Here is a 19,754-nt window from a genome sequence, read left to right as displayed (position 1 = left end):
TTTCATTCAGCATAGCACACATGCCAGATGCAATCCTGACAAGGGAATGAAGGTGCTGCTGCCAAAACTGCTTCTGCTTTTCTTATTTCAAGAGCAGAATAGTCGCAGTGACACTGGGTCCAAAAGGCTCACTGGGTCCAGCTTTGGATGGGACATGCATTTGGCCCTCTCTTCTTTCTTCCTGGCCTTGTGAGAACTCCTGCTTCAGCTGGCACTTGTAAGGGCCAAATCCTCAGTGAGTGAAAATCAGTGCAGCTCTGTTAACCTCAGTGGGACTGCCCTGATCTGCACATAGTGAGGATCTGGACCTCAGTCTCTTTTCTATCTCAACCACTGTGCTCTATTTTTCTTTCATTTTGTCGTGAACTTCTTCAGCAGGTAAGTGGTTGAAGATAAGACAATTAAGGTTCTGAGATATTTAGTAAAGTTAAAAGATTATCTTTACTGAATTAATTTCACAGATAGCATGAGCATCATTTATTGGACATCAGTGGCCAGTTAGTCTTTGCATAATCTTGCATTCTGAGAAACGAGAGCTTTTCACAGATCATCAGAACAATGTGCATTGGATGGAATTCTCTTGGCGTGCGTCTTCATTTAGTGGGAACTGGCTTCCGGCAAAGGTCTTCCTCAAAAATTGGGCATGCTATTTTGAAAATAACTTGAACCACCTCAAAATAAATAATTTTGCCTAGAAACAAGTATCTAAAAATTCAAAACAGGTCCCAGTTTTTAATCATACACAGCCCTTTATAATCAAAAGATGAAACTCGCTACAGATTTCTTTTTGAACTGTCAAAATATGTGTAAGTATTTGTATCAATTTGAATAAGCAGCTGACTCTATAACTCAGTTTTTATTGATTTGGGAAAGTCAAGAAATAAACCAACGAGATCTGATTTTTTTGGATCAGTAGGACCATAGATGTAGTAATATTTTAGTTTATTAATTATAATCCTTAACACTCATATAATGCCTTTTATATGAAGTAGGTAAAAATTATCATCTCCATTTTACAGAGGAAGAAATGAAGGCATAGAAATTAAGGACCAGATTCTACCATCCATAATCATATTGAATACTATTTTTTGTACTGTGGTAGCATCTACAAGCCACAATCAGGAATGGGACTCCATTGTGCTAAGCACCATCCAATCATATAACAAAAAGAGTTCCTGCACCAGAGAGTTTACCATCTACTACCTTACTCCAAAGGTAATATTCAGCATGATTATGGGTGACAAGCCTTAATTTGCTTTCCTAAGACCATGCAGCTACCACCCAATCGAAAGCCCTTTTCAGTCAATGGAATTTTTCCTTTGACTTCAGTGGAGCCAGGATTTCATCCCAGGTCTCTAGTTTGTGCTGGAAATATGACTAGAACTCAGAATTTCCTAGCGCCTAATCACATGCACAATTCCCTAGAATATCCTGACTGCCAGTCTCATCTACTAACATTTTCTCACACAGACTAAACACCCCTGATGTCACTCTTTTGCATGCTTGTTCTGCCCTTTTTTGTTTTGACATTTGCCCATGAAATGATTTAAAAAAAAAAAAAAAGCCCTAGCAACATAATTTTGAGTTGACACACTGGGATCATTGATTCAAATACTTTAGTACATACAGTCCTGTGGAAATCTGAGACAACAATAAGGATAAACACAGATTTTTTTGGAGGGTGGGAGAAATTACATATGCATTCTACTCTTTTAATTATGCGAGGCAAAAGGATTGTTTCATTTCTTTTTATAGATAATTATAACTTATGGAGATGTTATTACTATGGCAGTGCCAGGATCCTCCTTTTCCCTTTCTTTCTGAGGAAATTTTACCAAAACGTAGAAAAAATAAATGACATATTTCTGAATAAACGTACTTATTTTTATAACATCTACTATCCTTGAATCACTAACCATCTTCAGCTCTGTAAAGTGACACAATCCACGTGGCTGGAGATCTTTCTTGTTGATGGTTAAAGCAGACAGTGATGTGCCCAGTCCTCTTCTGTAAGTAGCTTGGTAAATCCTTTATGTTGCATTCTTCCCTCAGTGTGCATGTAATTCCCATGTGGTAACAACTCCAAGTGGCAGTGGTAATATAGTGATTTGGAAGAACCTCTGATTCAGTACCTTGAAAAACATACGATGGTTGCAGGAGGATGTGGTGACATCAACTAGGGCCTGATATTCTTTGGACACAACAACAACGAAATAGCCCTATATGCTGTACTAATACATATCCTCTCACTGGAACCACTGCTCAGTGGTAATGGGAGTTATATGTACCAAGAAGAAAATATAACCTTTCACTTTGTTGGTAAAATGGTGCCTCCTTTTGACTTACTCCCTCCTTCAAAGTTGTAACCCAGGTCACATGAACACAATCCAGCTGCTTATATTATACCAGTTATTTCTTGGCAATTGGCTTCTCTAACAAGGGCAATGATAGGCCACGGACTTCTGTGTTTGAGGCATTCTTCAAAAGAGGTACAATGTCTAATATCCCTCGAATATTGGGTGTCCGTTGGACAAGGTTTGCATTATCAGCCGGTGCCTAATTTATTAAAAGTCAGCCTAAGAATTTGCTGATTTTTAATAAAGATTAAAGCTTGATGCAGTTCATACAGATATTTAATTAAAATCAGTTGAAGAATGTAGAAAATATCAAATTTTGAAGCTGAAGATATTTATTGAAAGGCAATACTTTCATGAATCTAGGCCTATGGTATGTATTAATTACATCAAAGACAGGTAAATATCTCTGTTTCTTTCTATTGATGTATGTGGATGTTTTATTTATTATTTTGTTTGAAAATTTCTAAATCTGTAATATTTTAATTATGTTGAGTGTAAATTTGACAGTGCTTTGCTTTTATTTTTATATTTTTTAAATCTGTTGCTTTTGCAAAATTATGGGCAGCCAGTATGGTTTACAGTACCATTGCATTGTTTTGCTTATGCATACATAGTATGTCTGAGTTTGCAGACATTTCAGGGATTGCTAAAATGAAAAACTCTCCAAAACCAACTGGTCTTAAAGTTTGTACCCTTCTGTTATTGTGGAAGAAACCTTTTTTAGGTTTTGGTTATGTCAGCATGCTCCTACATGAATTCACCAGACATGTTGAGTTCCGGTTCCAGAGTGAATTATGTTGAATCCATGATATGAATGTACATCTTGTAAAAGTGAGATATGAATAAACTTATAAACATTTGTAATCATGTGTTAAAGAATACTCAAAATAACTGATGCCAAAGTGATTATTTAATAGTGGACCATTTACCTCATTAAACATACACAGAGCTTTTCATTTATTTACCATTTTTCATTCTTTAGGGTTTTTCAGAGAACGAATACAATATGCTATACCCTGCCATCAGACTGTATTCACTGAAGTCAGTGGAAGTTTTTCATAGAAATGGATAGCAAGATATGGATCAGCAATGATGAACAGATGCCACAATTTTACACTTTTACTTTTATGTCTATGATGATCATTATTTTTTTTTTTAGGGCTGCTAATTTTTCCTCTAGCATCATCCCTTTAAACAAATGACTATGCACGCATGACCATTTTGGGACTATGTGGATCTGATCCAAAGCCCATTGAAGTCATACTCATTTGGCCAGGGGCAAGGAAATTTGTCATGTCCCTCACTGTCTGTCTACTGGATGCAATTTTCTCTCATAACTTAACCCCTGCGAGCAGTAAATCCAGAACCCTGAGGTGGAAAGGTATATCCAATTTACCTTCTTGCCACTGCTCATTGCATAACTTCATTATCAGCCTGGTCTAAACCCTATTGGATTCAATGGGAGTCTTTCCATTAACTTCAACGCACTTTTGACCAGGCCCTAAATTCAGAGGTCATTCAAGAGTTAAACCATACTTCTAATCTCTCTGGAAACACAGTCCATGATATCCTTGTTGTATTTAAGCTTAATCAGCCTTACAAGAGTGATTGTTCCTTATACTGGGAACTCTCCAAATTCCTGCCAGTGTGCCTTTTTATTAGAGCCATATTTATTTTATTTCTTTTCTGTAGCAGTTTATGTAAATTGAAGTCAGAACAAGAATTTGGCTTTTGTAATCCTGCTCATCTGTTTGAGGCTCTTACATTTGCTCTTTGTTATATAGATAGAATGCCGTCAGTACATATCTCAATTACTGTTTCACACCCAGCCAATACTACTCATTGATATTCTGCTTTTCCTAAAAAATATTATGAAGTCTGTAACTATGGAAGAGATGGGATATCATGAAAAAAAATCTTTTCTTTCTGTTCCTTGAAAGTACTCAAACAATGGATGGTGATCAGGAATATGTACTATAGGATCTCTCACGCAAAATATAAACTACATAATTTTGTGCTCAAAGAGCAGCTCCTGCAGAAGATAATTTCATAGCAATTATAAATAAGTGTTTTTAATTCTCTTTTTGTGTCTATTCATACTCAACTAAAATATTTAAAAGAGAACTAAAGAAAATAATGATTATAGGAAATTTAGTAATGTCAAAAAATACAATTACACTTTTTTTTGAGCTTTGGCCTGTAGGAAGTGATTTATTTTCAACCCTTCATCCTTTTCCTCTCTATTTTTGTTGAGAAGACTAAGTACGTTCCTTCAAATATTACTTGTCTGATTGTTTTCTGAAATCATTGGCAGTTTTGAGGGTTATTTCCTGCCTGACTTTGTATTTATTTTTCTTCTGGTTTAAGTGAGAATTTATTTTCAATTCCAAAAAGTTATAGTTTGACCTATTGCCATTAGCATTTTTTGATACTGTCTCTAGTTCTCTTTGTAGAATTTGAATAGGATAAGAATAAACACAGTAACAAAACAAATTCCTTAAAAGTTGTCAGTACAAATGTATTTCTTTCTTTCCTGAGAAGCTTCTCTCTCAGCCTTTTTTCCTGAGGTACAGAAATGTAGTAATGAACATATGAGGAGAGAAGAAACGGGATGGGGTAGCTGTTGGCCATAGTACATCTGAAACATGGAAAATCTCACACATATATGGCCCAATCCTGCATTCCTTGCACATTGAAAACTCTCACTGAGGTCAATGGGAGATCTGTGTATTTAAGATACGCAGGATCAGCCTAGAAAAGAGAGATTATCTGAGCTCAAGTAACACATGCTATAGAGTGAGTACCAAAACAAAGAAAAATGTATGAAATCCTTTCCATTCTCCAAACCAAATATCCAGACTTCATTACCATATCATTAAGGGGAATAATCCTGCTCTGACATAATATCTTTCATTTAACTATCTCTCAAAATGCTTTACAAACTTTACTGACTGGCTATAAAAAATATAGTCTCCAAAGGCCGACCCAATTCCCATTAGGTCAATAGAAAGAACTTATTGATTTCAGGGCTAGATGGATTGTGTCCTAAAGGTGAGAACTTATAGTGAGGTGGAGTGGCCTCCCTCCAGACTTGACATCGAGAGACTACTACATTCCCCTTGGTGGGCGGAGCCATACCTGTCCCGCATGTCTCATTGGAAGTACCGGGGTGGGACAGGAAATATAAAGGGAGGGCCCTGCAGCTCAGTTGAGTGGAGTTAGGAAGAAGACAGATCTCTCCAGCCCACTGTCGAATGCTGGAGCTGTGTAGCACTCTTCCAGAGGAGACCAACCCTATAGAGGGGTTGCCAGTACTGCCGAGGAGACAGGACTCTTGGACTATGGATCCCCCTGCCCTGACTTTGGTAGGAAGTAGCCCTGGAAAATCAGACTTTAGTCAGGTTTTGTTGCTGGAACATGGGTCAATGTGTTTGGTAGGATCCCCACTGACCCCATGGTGGAACCATTCACCTTTTAGGGCCCTGGGATGGGACCTTGTGGAGCAGGGTGGGCCCAGTTTCCCTATCCCCTGCCCCCAACCTTACCCCTGAGGTAGTAGCCTATTCACCCCTAGGCCGGAAGGCATGTCCTTTACTCATATCTGTGGGCCCAGACTGTATGTTTGCTGGTTGCCTTAGCCAGGAGATGTAGGCAATAGTCTGCTCTCTGCCCTACCCAGAGGGCCAGAGCTTCCCTTGTAGATTGTTAATTGCTGTCTGCCCCAGCCAAGAGGCTGTGGGCTAATGACTGCTTATGCTTTGCCTTATCTACGGGGCCAGAGCCCTAGACTCTTGATTGGTGGCAGCTGTAGCTGAGAGACTCTAGGCTAAAGACTGCTTACTGCTCTGCCCCACCCTAGGGGATTAGAGCTCCAGGCAGCTAATGATTGTTTGCCTCTGCTAGAAGGCTATGAATTATAGACTGCTTACTGCTTGGCCCCACCAGCAGGACTCGAGCCCAAGTGCTGCTGCTTGACTCAGTGAGGCACAGTGGCCTCCCTCACGACTTGAGAGTGAGGGACCACTACAGAGCTGTATTAGAGAGGAAGGAGGAGGTACACATCTCCAGTGGGATTAGCTGGAGGCACTATGGCCATGTAGGCTAGGAATAGGCATAATACTTCCATGCACCCAGGGGGCAATGAGATATCCAGCGGCAGAATTTACTACACTCGTCTGCAAACAGACTGTGTTGTCTCCAGCATGGCTCCACAGACACAAATTAGTGATGGAGTTGATGCGGAGGCTACTCTCCTGGGCTGAGAATGACATTTTGAGCTCTGGCTGTTCTTCACAGTGTGTCTTCTAGGAGCATAGTCAACCAAATTACAGCTGTTTCCTATGCAGGTACATGGAAGGAAGATCTGTCTACCTATCTACTGGATTTCTATTGAGCCCACCACTGCAGTATCTAAGCATTTTCTAGGTAAATTAGACTTGCATAGCTAAGTTTCTAAGACACCTGATGCAATCTTCTGTTCTTTTTTGGTTATAGAAAGCTCTGATTGGGGACTATATGTACCTTTGGAAATGAAATATAGAATTAAGGTTGCCCATGCATTATGACAGTCTTTAATTACATGATTACACAATATTTTTTCCACAGGACCTCTGCCTCATTCAGTGCATAGAATGGTCTGTGTTCAGGGACTCAGTCAAGGTTTTGTGCTGTTTTCTTTAGGACCCCTCCTCATTCACTGTAAAATGGAAGGTATGCATGTGCAGAGAATAAAGCAGGTTGCAAATTAATGCAGAAAAATAAAGGCTGGTCTTGTGCTTAAGACAATTGAGAATGTCCGTCCCCCTCCCCGCTCCCAGAAGGAGAAGGTTCTATCCTGAGCTCTGCCGCAGACTTCCTAAGTGCTTCTGGGCAAATTGTTGACACCAAAATTTTTGCATGTGGTCACTAAACGTGTTCTTCATTATCTGAGTGCCTGACTTGAGACACCTGGGGTCTGATGTTCATAAGTGCAGAGCACTCGCCACTGAAACTGAAGTCAACCAAAGTTATGGGTGTTCGATACATTTAGTAGTAAGGCAGTGTGATTTGGAGGTCTGAACACTGAGATTCAGACAGTCCTGAGGTCTAATCTTGGCTCCATGATGGATTTACTGCTTTGCTTTAAGCAAGTCACTTTGTCTTCTTGTCTCAGTTTCCCAATCTATAAAATGGCTATAACAATACTCTCCTATTTCGCAGGGGGACTGAGATAATACATAAATTAATGTTTGTGATACGCTAAGATACTACATTGCTGAGCACCATATCAAAACCCATGAGGTAACTAATAGCTCTGTCTTCAATGCAGTGGTTGGATGATGTGCAGTAAATAAAGCATGAGGCTAAAAACAAATATTGAACAGCTGTCTTATTTCCTGAGCACTGTGCACTGAAAAAGGCAGTGGTCTTGTGGACAAAATGGTATGTGACTCATCATGTAATTAGAGATTGTATCATAATGCATAAGGAGAAGGGGAAGAATTAAGACTGCACAGTCAACTTCAATACTGGCATTTCTTAACTTTTGAGTGTTTGCTTTTGCAGCCATAATGGAATTCTATGAACACAGAGTCATTTTTTTTTTGTTTTGGTGAGTGTAATTTCCTAGTTTTGTGTGTGTGTTTTATTTATAAATAAAAGGAAAAACAAAGGTCTATTCCATACACCTGCAAAAGCCTCCTCCCCATCACATATCACTATTGTTTGATCTGTCAACCTTCAGTACTGTAATACAGACTGTCACCAATTGAGATACAAAGTTCATTGCATTAGTACAGTGATTTTTAACCTGTGGCTCACAGACCCCTGGGAATCTGCAGACTATGTCTAAGCGGCAGGGCCTGCTCCAGGCCCCAGCATGCCAAGCATGTGCTTGGGGCGGCATGCTGCGGGGGGCGCTCTGCTGGTTGCCGGGAGGGAGGCAGGTGGCTCTGGTGGACCTCCCGCAGGCACGCCTGCGGGAGGTCCACCGGAGCCACGGGACCAGCGGACCCTCTGCAGGCACGCCTGCGGGAGGTCCACCGGAGCCACGGGACCAGCGGACCCTCTGCAGGCACGCCTGCGGGAGGTCCACCGGAGCCACGGGACCAGCGGACCCTCTGCAGGCACGCCTGCGGGAGGTCCACCGGAGCCACGGGACCAGCAGACCCTCTGCAGGCACGCCTGCGGGAGGTCCACCGGAGCCGCGGGACCGGCGAGCGGCAGAGCGCTTCCCGCGGCGTGCCACCGTGCTTGGGGCGGCGAAATGGCTAGAGCCGGCCCTGCTAAGGGGTCCACAAAATGTTGTTACCATAAAACAATGGTTTTCATACTGTGGTCCTCAGACCCTTGGGGGTGCGCAGACTATGTCTAAGATTTCCAAAGGGGTCTGCATCTCCATTTGAAATTGTAATGGAGCTGCAAATGCAAAAAGGCTGAAAATCATTGCATTACTAGATAGGAGGACATAGCCTATGTGAACTAGTCACTAAAAGAAGGTGATAGCAGGGGAGGATAATCTCCTGGCTAGCTCTCCAAATCAGAGTTTCTCTTATCTCCTTTAAATGTCTGGACTCTGATTCTCTCCCTGCCAGATATGAGTAAATTCCACCAAAGTTACTTGTACCTACAAGGCAGAGACGATCAAGCCCCAAGACTCTGGCATTTGATCCTAATCTAATTATTTTAACTTTTCTTCATTGTCAATTATTCAATATCCTTTTGTTTTACTAACACCAGACTCCATCCAGATGGTGTCACCTCTCAATGTCTGCTCTTTGCGACATCTTATTTTAAAAAGGTCACACACACATTACTATCACTCACTTAATTCCACAGCTAGACATCACATTATAGTGCAGGCCTTATTTTTCAACATGGAGTTATGACCTATGGAGACTACAGGTCTCAGGATGTGAGACTTCATCTTGAGCTGAATGGTCCTCCACTCATAAGCAGGAGCATTGCCTGCTGGTATTACAATGTGCTCTACATGAGGCTACACCTTAAATCCGCTCAGAAATGGAAGCTGATATATCTTGCTGGCAGCACATAGCACCGCTGCTTTGTGATATCTGCATTGTCTGCCTTTTTTTTTTCCAGTTGAAGTTTAAAGTGTTGGTTTCAACATTTAAAGTCTTTAATTACTTGGAATCTACTTACCTCAGAGACCACCCTGTGTATTACTGGTCAGTGGGGGTGCTTGAGCTGGACTCTACTTGGTATATGAGAGGTGAGCTGCTGGCAGGGGATCTCCTCAACTTTGGAACTTACTTCCTGCATTGGTCCAAAATAGCTCTAGTTTGTTGTCTCTGAAGGAATGATGTAAGACAGCTATTTACTAAAGCTTCTGAGGAATGATCTAGCCTCAAGTGTATTTCTATCATCTCTACTCTGAGATGCCATTTTCATCCTGCATATAATCATCAGTCACAGAGCAGCAGTTCACATTTTGCCCAAAATACAATCAGCAAAAGGAAGAATCCTCTGAAGCTTAAGTTCCTGGCTAGATCCAGTAGGTTGAGATGAGTCCTGTCCAACAATGCACTTTCTTCCAGTCTGGAGAGTGAGACTATCATACCTCAGTCATCTCGACTATAGCTGTACAGAGTTCCAGGAACTGTATGTTCCTCTGTAGCACTGCATGTACTCCCTTCTCAGCTATTTGCTCTGACTTCTGAAACACCACTTACTCACTTTTCCATTGGGCTAGCACACAAGAGGTTTTAGGTTTGCAAAACAAGCATACTTTAAAGAATCTGTTTTTAAAAAAAAATTCTTGCTAACTTAAAATCATCATCATCACCATATGTTCCAAGATTGCTTACAGGAATACTCCAAATGGTCCTTTTTGCTATGAAAGTTTTATCTATACATGCAATGTTGTGTTAGCATTTATCACTGGCAAAGTCTGAGGATTATTATCCATCATAGTGTTTGCACTTTTAAATATCTGCATTTTGTGAAAATACAGTCATTTTGTTTTAACTAGCTAAACTGACTTGCTGTACCTATGTTGCTTGGAACTGAAAGAAGCAAACAGAGTTCAGCTGTTTGCATATGGATGTAAGAATCATGATGAAATCAACTTTATTTCAGAAACTCCATGTAAGTATGGCAACACATACTCATTGTATTTCAAATGGGAAACATGAGCAGCCACTAAGTTAGAAAAGAACAACTTACTGCAACTATTGATTTATGCATACCTCAAATTTTGCGAAGCAAATTAAAAAGTACAGTCATTCCAATCAATGGGATACATTTAATACCGGTACTCAAAGAACATTTATTCCTATTAAACAGTGTTATGGAAAAAGCCTGTTAAAATATAGTTAGAGAGAAATGTCTCAAAAATACATCTCCCAGAGACCAGTTTAACAAAACCAAAGTCTGAAGTCTCTCAAGAGGAAATAGGGTGTTAACTTTTTCATGTCTAGTCTAGCAAAATACTAGAAATGTCCAAATAAATGTCCAGAGGGGAAATAGGATTGTGACGGGGTGATTCACTCACTGCTAGACTGGTGCCACCTCCTGATCGCTCTGGGGAACAGCTTGTGATGTTAACGCCCTTCTAATGGTTGTGTGCTGTCCTGTGCCTTTCTCTCTGGATCTGCGGTCCTTCTTTTGTTTCATGAGCTGCTGCCTCTTTGTGACTTAGCTCTTCAGCCAGGTCACCATATATATATTTCCCCTTCTGGGGTATCAAAGTCTTTCCTTGCCAGCAGTCCTAGATGGTCTTCCTATTCACTGCCTTGTAGTGCCACTCCCTCAGTGACTGGCAGGGGAACCTGGGCCTGCCCACCCTCTGCTCTGGGTTCTGGCTCAGGGATCCTCTAGCCAGCAGTTAAGGTCTGTTCCCTTGACCTTACTGCCTTTCCCTGAGCCCTGTCCTACCTTCTTGGCTTCCCCCTATCTCTGGATTTGCAAGCCCAAATGCACCTCCCTTCTCCCAGGGACTGACTGCAGACTTTCCCAGCAGCCCCCTCTACTTTCAATTTCCTATCTTTGTAAATCCAGCCTGGCTCATTCCTCCTCAGCTGGGCTCCCTCACTCAGTCAGGGGATTACTTGGCCACCTGATTCCGCTCAGCTCTGGCCTTTGGATTAATTAGTCCTCTGGTCACTCTGCATTAACCCTTTCTGGGAAAATGTGGGGTAAACACCCCATCACATATCCTCCTTCTCAAGACTGCAACCATTGGGTGGGTAGGTACCTTCTCCCTGGAGCTGTCACAGCTGGGCCCACTGGTCATCCTGCTTGTGCTCCAGGTCTCCAGCCATGAGGAACAACTAGTCATTCTCATCCATGGCGTCCCTGAATTTCCCACTCGTACTTCCAGACTACCCGCCGTATCGGCGAGTAGCGATAGATTTTTCGGGGATCGATATATCGTGTCTCATCTAGACGCGATATCTCGATCCCCAAACGTGCTCCCGTCAACACCAGAACTTCACTAGAGCGAACGGCGGTAGCAGAGTCGACACAGGGAGCTGTGGATGTCAATCCTGCTCTGTGAGGACCTGAGGTAAATTGATCTAAGATACTTTGACTTCAGCTACACTATTCACGTAGCTGAAGTTTCGTATCTTAGATCGATACTCACCCCAATGTAGACCAGCCCTAAAACTCTGCTATCTAGTGACTTCTAGCAACACTTGCAAAGCCACTTGATGGCTTTCAGTTTCACCTGTTACCCTGGGTCCTTGTGCTGTAGCACCGCTTCTCCCAGGGTCTGAATCCCTATCTCACCGCAGTTAGTCTCTGTATGAGTCCCCAAATTCTTCAACTTGACCTCTGAGGGACACTTTCTTCTCTCTAATTTTCATTTCTCTTCTCTGTGCCTGCCCCTTTAGTCTTCTCCATCACATTAGTGCACCCCCTCTGGGCATCTGGCAGTTCTTGGTCCTTTCTGGACCTTTGCCCTTCTTTTGGCTTGTCTCTTTTTTCTCTTCCCTCATTGATTCTCTGCCCTTCCCCGGACTATTGTTCTGTCTGTGAGGCCACTGCCTCCTCACATGTCCTGGTTCCCCACAAGTGAAACAAGTATCCCCTCTTCCTGGTTTCTTTATGGGTCAGAAACATTGGGGCTTTTCTACCTTATTTCCCTTGGGGCTAGGCGTCGTATCTTCCCAATAGGGGCACTCTCCCTTAAAGGCATAACAACACCTTGCTTGGGCTTCTGGTCTCCTGACCCTAAGATCTCTTTTCTTGCCCCAGACTCTCTGGCCCTTACTCACCTTCTGGAAAATCTTGAACAAATATAGCCATTCTTCAACCAACTGTAGGCAGTATCTCTGCGCCTCACAGTGTCTCCACTGGTTCTCTAGAATCTGTCTCGTCAGGGCCTGTATCTCCCTTTGTTGTTCATCAGCCCCCTTCACTGGGAGCAGCAAATCTGTGGTGGAGCTTGGGAGGATACAGCTCCATTCTGCAAAGAAGACCTTTGCACATGATGACTCCATTTTGTCTTTATCCAAGTGTCTCTTCTATCTCCTTTCCCATCCTCCTTATATCAGGGGCAGCTGTCTTAAAGAGTCTCAATCTCTCAGACTCCCTCTTGTATCAGGGCAATCACCCATACAGTCTTTTGAACTCCGCTTGTGTCAGGGGCAACCATAATTGCCAGCATTCTCCACCAAACTGTGATGGGGGGTTCACTTACCACTAGGCCAGCACCATCTCCTGGTCACTCTGGGGAATAGCTTAACACCTCTTCCCATGGTTGCGTGCTGTCCTCCGCCTTCCTTTCTCGGTCTGCAGCCCATTTCTTCCTCCACAAGATGCTGCTGCCTCTTTGTGACTTGGCCCTCCAATCAGGTCACCAAATATGTGTTTCCTCTTCTGGGATATCAAAGTCTTTCCTTGCCAGCAGTCCTAGATGGTCTTCCTATTCACTGCCTTGTAATGTCGCTCCCTCAGTGACTGGCAGGGGAACCCGGGCCTGCCCATCCTCTGCTCTGGCTTCTGGCTCAGGGACCCTCTAGTCTATAGTCAAGGTCTGTTCCCTTGTAGATTTTATTGCCTTTGCCTGAGTCACATCCTACCTTCCTGCCTTTCCCTTCTCTGGGTTTGCCAGCCCAAATGCACCTCCCTTCTCCCAGGGAGTGACTGCAGAATTTTATGGTAGCCCCCTCCGCTTCAAATTTTCTATCTTTATAAGTCCAGCCTAGGTCATTCCTCCTCGGCTGGGCTCCCTCACTCACTCAGGGGATTATTTGGACACCTGATTCCCCTCAGCTGTGACCCATTAGGTTAATTAGCCACCTGGTCACTCTGATTTAACCCTTTCTGGGCAGGTGTAGGCAAACACCCCATCACATGGATATAGCTATTTATTTAAATAGTACCTAAATGTTTAGTAAAAATTCATAAACTTTTGTGTTGGGGATGCATAGTACTTACAGGCATGTTAACGGTGTTGCTTATTTTAGCTCTTTGTTTTTAATGATTTAAAATATTTCTGCTTTTTTATAGCCTTATGTTGTCCCTGACTGCTGCTACACTCATATTGTATGTGTCTGAAGCTCTTTTTCTCCCCACCCTCCTGCAGTATCAATGCTTCCAAAATTGCAGTAAGAAACATGAGAAGGCACTTTATGGAGCAGTTACGGAGAACCCAGGCTGAGTGCTAATGATCTTGATAGTGACAAATGAATATAGAAGTGCTCAAGCAAGAAGGTGTTGAAAGAGACCAAATAGCATGAGTGTGAGAGAGTCTTTCAACGTAAATGAAGCTACAAGCATAAAATGATGAAACCATCATTACTTTATTGGCTTTTAGGGTGAAAAATCACACCCATCCAGAGGGTCAGTACAAGGCCTATGTGCCACTAAAATCCTACATAAGTATTATTTTGAGGTCTTCTGTGAAATTTCATAGGCTTAGCTCTGGCCTACTCCCTAGGGATAAAATGAGGATGGATCTGTCTCAGGAGTGCACTTTAAGTACAATAACAACTTTGCCCAACCACTTTCTTTGGAAATCCAAATGTCCTAACATTAAACACAGATTCAGGTACAGGGGGAGAGGGTAAAGGCCTATGAAGATTCCACTAAGGTTCTTTATTAGAATGTTGGAATAACAGATATAATTACCTTGCCTCCCACCCTGAAAACTTAATTTCTTTCTTATACATTGGATATGGGATAGAACTTTAGGATTTTAGCTTGTTCCATGTTGGTGTCCATGCCGTCTGTGAGGCCTCATCTAGAGGTCAATAAAAGTACTTTAAAAAACTTCAGCAGGCTTTGGATTGGGTCATAAATATTCAGGAAAGCTGATAGTTACTTTAGTAGTGAGTCTTAGGGCTTGATCTTGTGAGGTGCTCAACCCCTGTAGGACAGAGTCCTGAGTGTATTAATTCAAGGTCATTATTTTAGTAACCTGAAACACTATGGTGAGGTTGAGAAAAAAAAACACAGCTGTATACAAGAAGAGTGTCAAACTTCTTTTCAAGAATTCTTGTTACCGAGAGGATATTCTTTATTTACAGTATAGCCCCTCCCCTGGGGCCTGGCTCAAGCTCCTCTGTGGTGCCTGCTAATTGGAGTGGCTTTCCTCCTTTCTTTGCTTGGGTTTGGTCCGGGTTCTTTTCTCTGACCCCTGGTGCCTCCCTCCAAAGAGACTCCTCACTGTGTCTGGGACACAAAGAGTGCTGTCTCTTGAGAGAATGAATACTGCTATAGATCGGTAAGGAGAATAAGGCCCAGGACACAATGAAGCAATAAAATACAGCAAGAAAACAAAGAAGTGACACACACCAAAGATAACAATATAACAAAGATTAACTTTATTGGGAGCAGGAAATGAGGATGTGGGGAAGTAAAAGTTTAGGCTTAACTAATAAGTGCTAAACATTAACAAATCAACATATTCCCCAACCTCCCAATGCTCAGTGGCAGAGCTAATGGTGCCTTTTAGGTGTGTGTGGGGCACCTTTTGAAGAGTATTATGTACTTGACAAAAGAAGCTCACCCTGCACTCACCCAGCAATGGAGGCTCCTGTCCTGGAGGGCTAGTCCCGGCTCCCTGCTATGGGCATTGCCTCATGGTACACAGGGTCCAGTGGTGCTGCAAACCACTGTGCCATGTTGGAATGCCATTCACTCAGATGTGGCCCAAGCTTCCCTCCGCCCAGCCTCATCTCTGCATCAGGCTGGGATTGGGGCTGCAGTTCTGGGGTGGAGGGTGCTGCTGTGCGTGGTTGATGCCCCCTCAGCAGGGTGAGGAGGAGAAGAAGGTGATGGCAGCGGAGGATTGCACCCATTGAATAGGGAGGCTGCATCTGCCATTGAATCCACTTGATTACACTGTGTTTAAAACTTTAACTGCATGCATACAAATCTGTTCACTTCACTTGTAAATGTACATTTGTTCTTTCTGTAAGAGTTATAGTCTTGGGCTGTCACAGCTGAGAAAGCAAAACTGGATAGTGGCAATGCAACATCCAGAGAGTGGCAACCTGATGCATGCTTTTTGCAGCCAAAGTTGTTTTTGTAGGGGAGAACAAAGAGGATGTGGTAGAAGATTTAGAGAGATGGGGTTGTGTACTTGAAAGAAAGGGCATGAAAATCAGCAGAAATAAAATAGAGTATATGATCTGTAGATTCAATGATACTCCAGGAAGACAAAGAAACTGTAACTCTAGGAAACCAGCCATTATCAAAGAGACAGAAATTCAAGTACAATAATACAGGATAAAGGTGACCTCAGCTATGAACTTATAAGCAGAACAGGCAAGACATGGACTAAATGTAGAGAAGACAGAGGAGTGATCTGCAGTAGAAAAAATGCCTATCAAAGTAAGATCCACAAGATGGTAAGTAGGCCTGCACTTTTGTATGGCTCTGAATACTGGGCACTGAGGAAGAGCCAGGTGCAAATCTTGAATACAAGGGAAATGAAAATGTTAAGATGAATGCTTGGAGTTACAAGGATGGACCATGTTCAGAATGAATGAATTTGGGGAAGTGTGAAGGTGGCACCAATTACAGAAAAGTTGAGGGAATCCAGGTTTAGCTGGTTGTGAAAAGAAGATCAGAACAATATATAAGAAATAGTATGTTAAACTCAAAAGTGGAGGGTAAGAGAAGGGTTGGAGGACTAGATTGATGTCAGACAAAAGGATTTGATTAGCTGTGCAGTTTCCAAGGAAATGCTTCAAGACAGACTGGAGTGGAGAAGAAGGACTCAACCTTGTATAGATGGGACCAAGGCTAGAAGAAGAAGAAGCTATGCAGCTATTATTGACTTGGGAAATGAAACCAAATGGTCAATTAATTTCTGTACTGGGGTACCAGAAGAGTCTTCTGAGGAGGGAGAATTTATTTATTTATTTATTTATTTATTTTTTAAAAAGCAAAGTCAATAGATATAATTGAAGAAGGTGGCACCACCAATGACCCACCCCCCTTCCCCACCTCTTGTTGCAAAACCTGTCTCCACCACTGCTAACCTTCACAACTCATCCCAACTCCTAACTCCTTCCATGGCCCTTTCCCAAGCAGATGGTATGCTGTGGATGAATCTGGAAATGAATGCTGCAGGGCTGTGAACATTGGCTGGTTTAAACAAGAAGCTAGTGTCTTCTCCTAGCTATTACCAGGGTTGCAGCTACCTGGTCTGGACTCCTGTAGAGGTCTCAGCTGGATCTTGGTAGCTAACACCAGGTCATATACCTGCCACTCTGGATGCTGGTCTCTGCAGGACTGGAGCTCTCTAATCCATATACTAGATCCCACAGCAGTTCAAAGACTCCTTGTGTGAGGAATGGGATTAATCAGACACTCCCTGAACCATTCTGCTTCTCTTTCAGCTCCTAAACTCAACAGTCCAAACCTGAAACTAAACTAGTGTCTTTGTCACTGAGTCAGGTTGTCCCTGCCCACAGAGGGGCTGAGCATCCTTATCTCATCATTGGCACAGCAAACTGCTAGTCCAGGTTACCCTGTGCAGAATCCTCCCTATTGGCCTCCCCAGGAGTTTCTAGTTCATCCTGTGCCCAATCCTGACTCCAAGTGTGCTGGGTAATAGTGTCACAGGGCTCTGGTAACCATTGTTGTGGTAGTCCCTAGGGTGGGACGGAACCCCTGGAGGCTCAGTCTGGAGTTCCAGAAGTTGGCAAACTCCAAGTGGGATTGACAATAGTTTAGATTTCATGGCTGCATTTCTCCCTGGTTTCATGCAATGGTTTATCTTCATTTCAGACCAGTTCTCCACTCTCTACTCTGGCTTCCTATAGCATTTAGAATCAAGTTCAAGGTCTTGTTCCTTATCTTCAAATCACCCCATAGCCTGAGCCCAAGATACCTAAAAGATGATCGAAAGCTCTGACATGAAGATTTTAGAAGACAAATATGTCCTTCCAGCACAGTGGAACTCTCTACAACAAAAGTAAAGCTCTTCTGTTAGGTAGAGAGAATCTTCCCCAGGGGGTGGACCAAGACTGTAGAATGTACTCCCCAGGAACTAAGGACCATCACAAACCTCGGCACCTTCACTCCAAGTGTACAGCACATTTCTTTGTCCTCACCTGTAACATAAACACACAGCAACAGATATATTAATAAAAACAAACAAACAAAAAACCTACACAAAACCAAATCAAAACTCTACCAAAAACAAGACATTCCACTGCATATGCTTCTCCCTCTGGTAAAAGGATTAGATAAAAAACAAAAGGTGACAGATGTGAGACCTGTCCTTTAATGCGCTGCTGGAGGCTGCTCAGATTCTAAAGTAATGCTATACTATGGTATAAGAACCTATAAAGACTACACTAGAATAGATATAATTTTTCTCCCTCCTAAAAATCACTAGAATATTCCCAAGTGAAAGATTTTAAATGGTTAGAAGTGTAAACTTATCTTCTTTTGTAAAGTGTTTGAGATCAATGAATTAAAGGAACTACATCAGAGCTAAGTGTTAATACGATTTACTCTTATTAAGAGTTCTCTTTTGGAAATGTTCTTGTTGGTGATGACTTGTCCCTTTTTCAAGGATTTCTCAGAGCTGATCCTTTAAACAAATCATGACCACTGGAGTTGTTAACCTAAAGTGCTTTTCATTTCTGTGATTCCCACTGAAGATATCCACCATTTCAGAGAGAGGCTGAAATTCAAGGTCTTTAGCTTTTTGCTAGGGTACATTTTGAAGACATAATGCAAAGTGAAAATTGGTTTATATTTGTCTTCATGGTATTCTCGCTGAGATGCTGGAAGGTCACCTCCAGGTATCGTTAAAATCCTTATTTCTAGAACAAATTATATTTATATTTTAAATTGTAACATTTAAAAAAATAAACATTACACACAAAATTGTCCATTCCAGTACACATTCTAGCTCTCAACAACAATAGTCTGTTCTCCCTCCATGAGTGGAACTCCCATTGATGTGTGGATCTGAGAGGAGAATTTTGCCCTAAGGGCTCAATTTTGCTTTAAGACTGACATATGCATATCATCAAAAAATTGAGTAATCTGTGCATCTGAGGAGCTATCAGCAGCTTACATGCAACATTGTTGCTCTTTTGAGATTTCTGCTATCCTACAAATAAATGTATCAGGCTGGTAAATATGTGGGTCTAATCGATCTGTGCTAGTACATCCCCTCTCCCCAAATAGATTGAATAAAAGTGTGAGGTTATTCATAATACTCTAATTATTCATGTTATGTCGTCCCAGACAGGCAAATTCAATGAGTGCTCTTTGTTCTGTATCACTTCATGGAGTAACTAGCATTCGTGAGCCTCTTCAGCTGCATAGTCAATTGAGAATTGTCTGACCGTGTGTGATTTTCCACATACTTTAGCAATCTCAGAGACCCAAATGCAAAATACAGCATTTGCAACATTCCTTAGAGGACTCTGGTTTAATGAATGAAGAAATAGATTACAATGGGCCATAAAAACTGTATAAACCAGTGGTCTGAATAAGCTGTCTCCTGCCATCTATTAATGAACGTTGGGAAAAGACCTCAGGAGCAGACAGTCTTTGCATAGTGTGACAAAGTTCCTCCTCTACCTTGGTGGGTCCTGCGCTTATTTGGCAGATTTGCTCACCTCAGTGATCTTCCCCATAGTCTGGGTCAACTTCTTCTGTGTCTGATCAGGAGTTGGGAGGTTTGGGGGGAACCCGGGCCCACCCTCTACTCCAGGTTCCAGCCCAGGCCCTGTGGTTTGCAGCTGCCTATAGTGCCTACTGTAACAACTGCATGACAGCTACAACTCCCTGGGCTACTTCCCTATGGCTTCCTCCAAACACCTTCTTTATCCTCACCACAGGACCTTCCTCCTGGCCCCAATTCATGTCTATGAGTGTTGAATCCTCATGGGAAGCTAACTACAAGACGTCTCAGCCAGACGCAACAACACAAATTATCACATCAACCTCTGAACCTGTGCACAAGAGGCGTGCATA

This window comes from Chelonoidis abingdonii, chromosome 1 (genome assembly GCF_003597395.2).
Source record: "Chelonoidis abingdonii isolate Lonesome George chromosome 1, CheloAbing_2.0, whole genome shotgun sequence".
NCBI lineage: Eukaryota > Metazoa > Chordata > Testudines > Testudinidae > Chelonoidis > Chelonoidis abingdonii.
Note: the sequence above shows the minus strand (reverse complement) of the source record.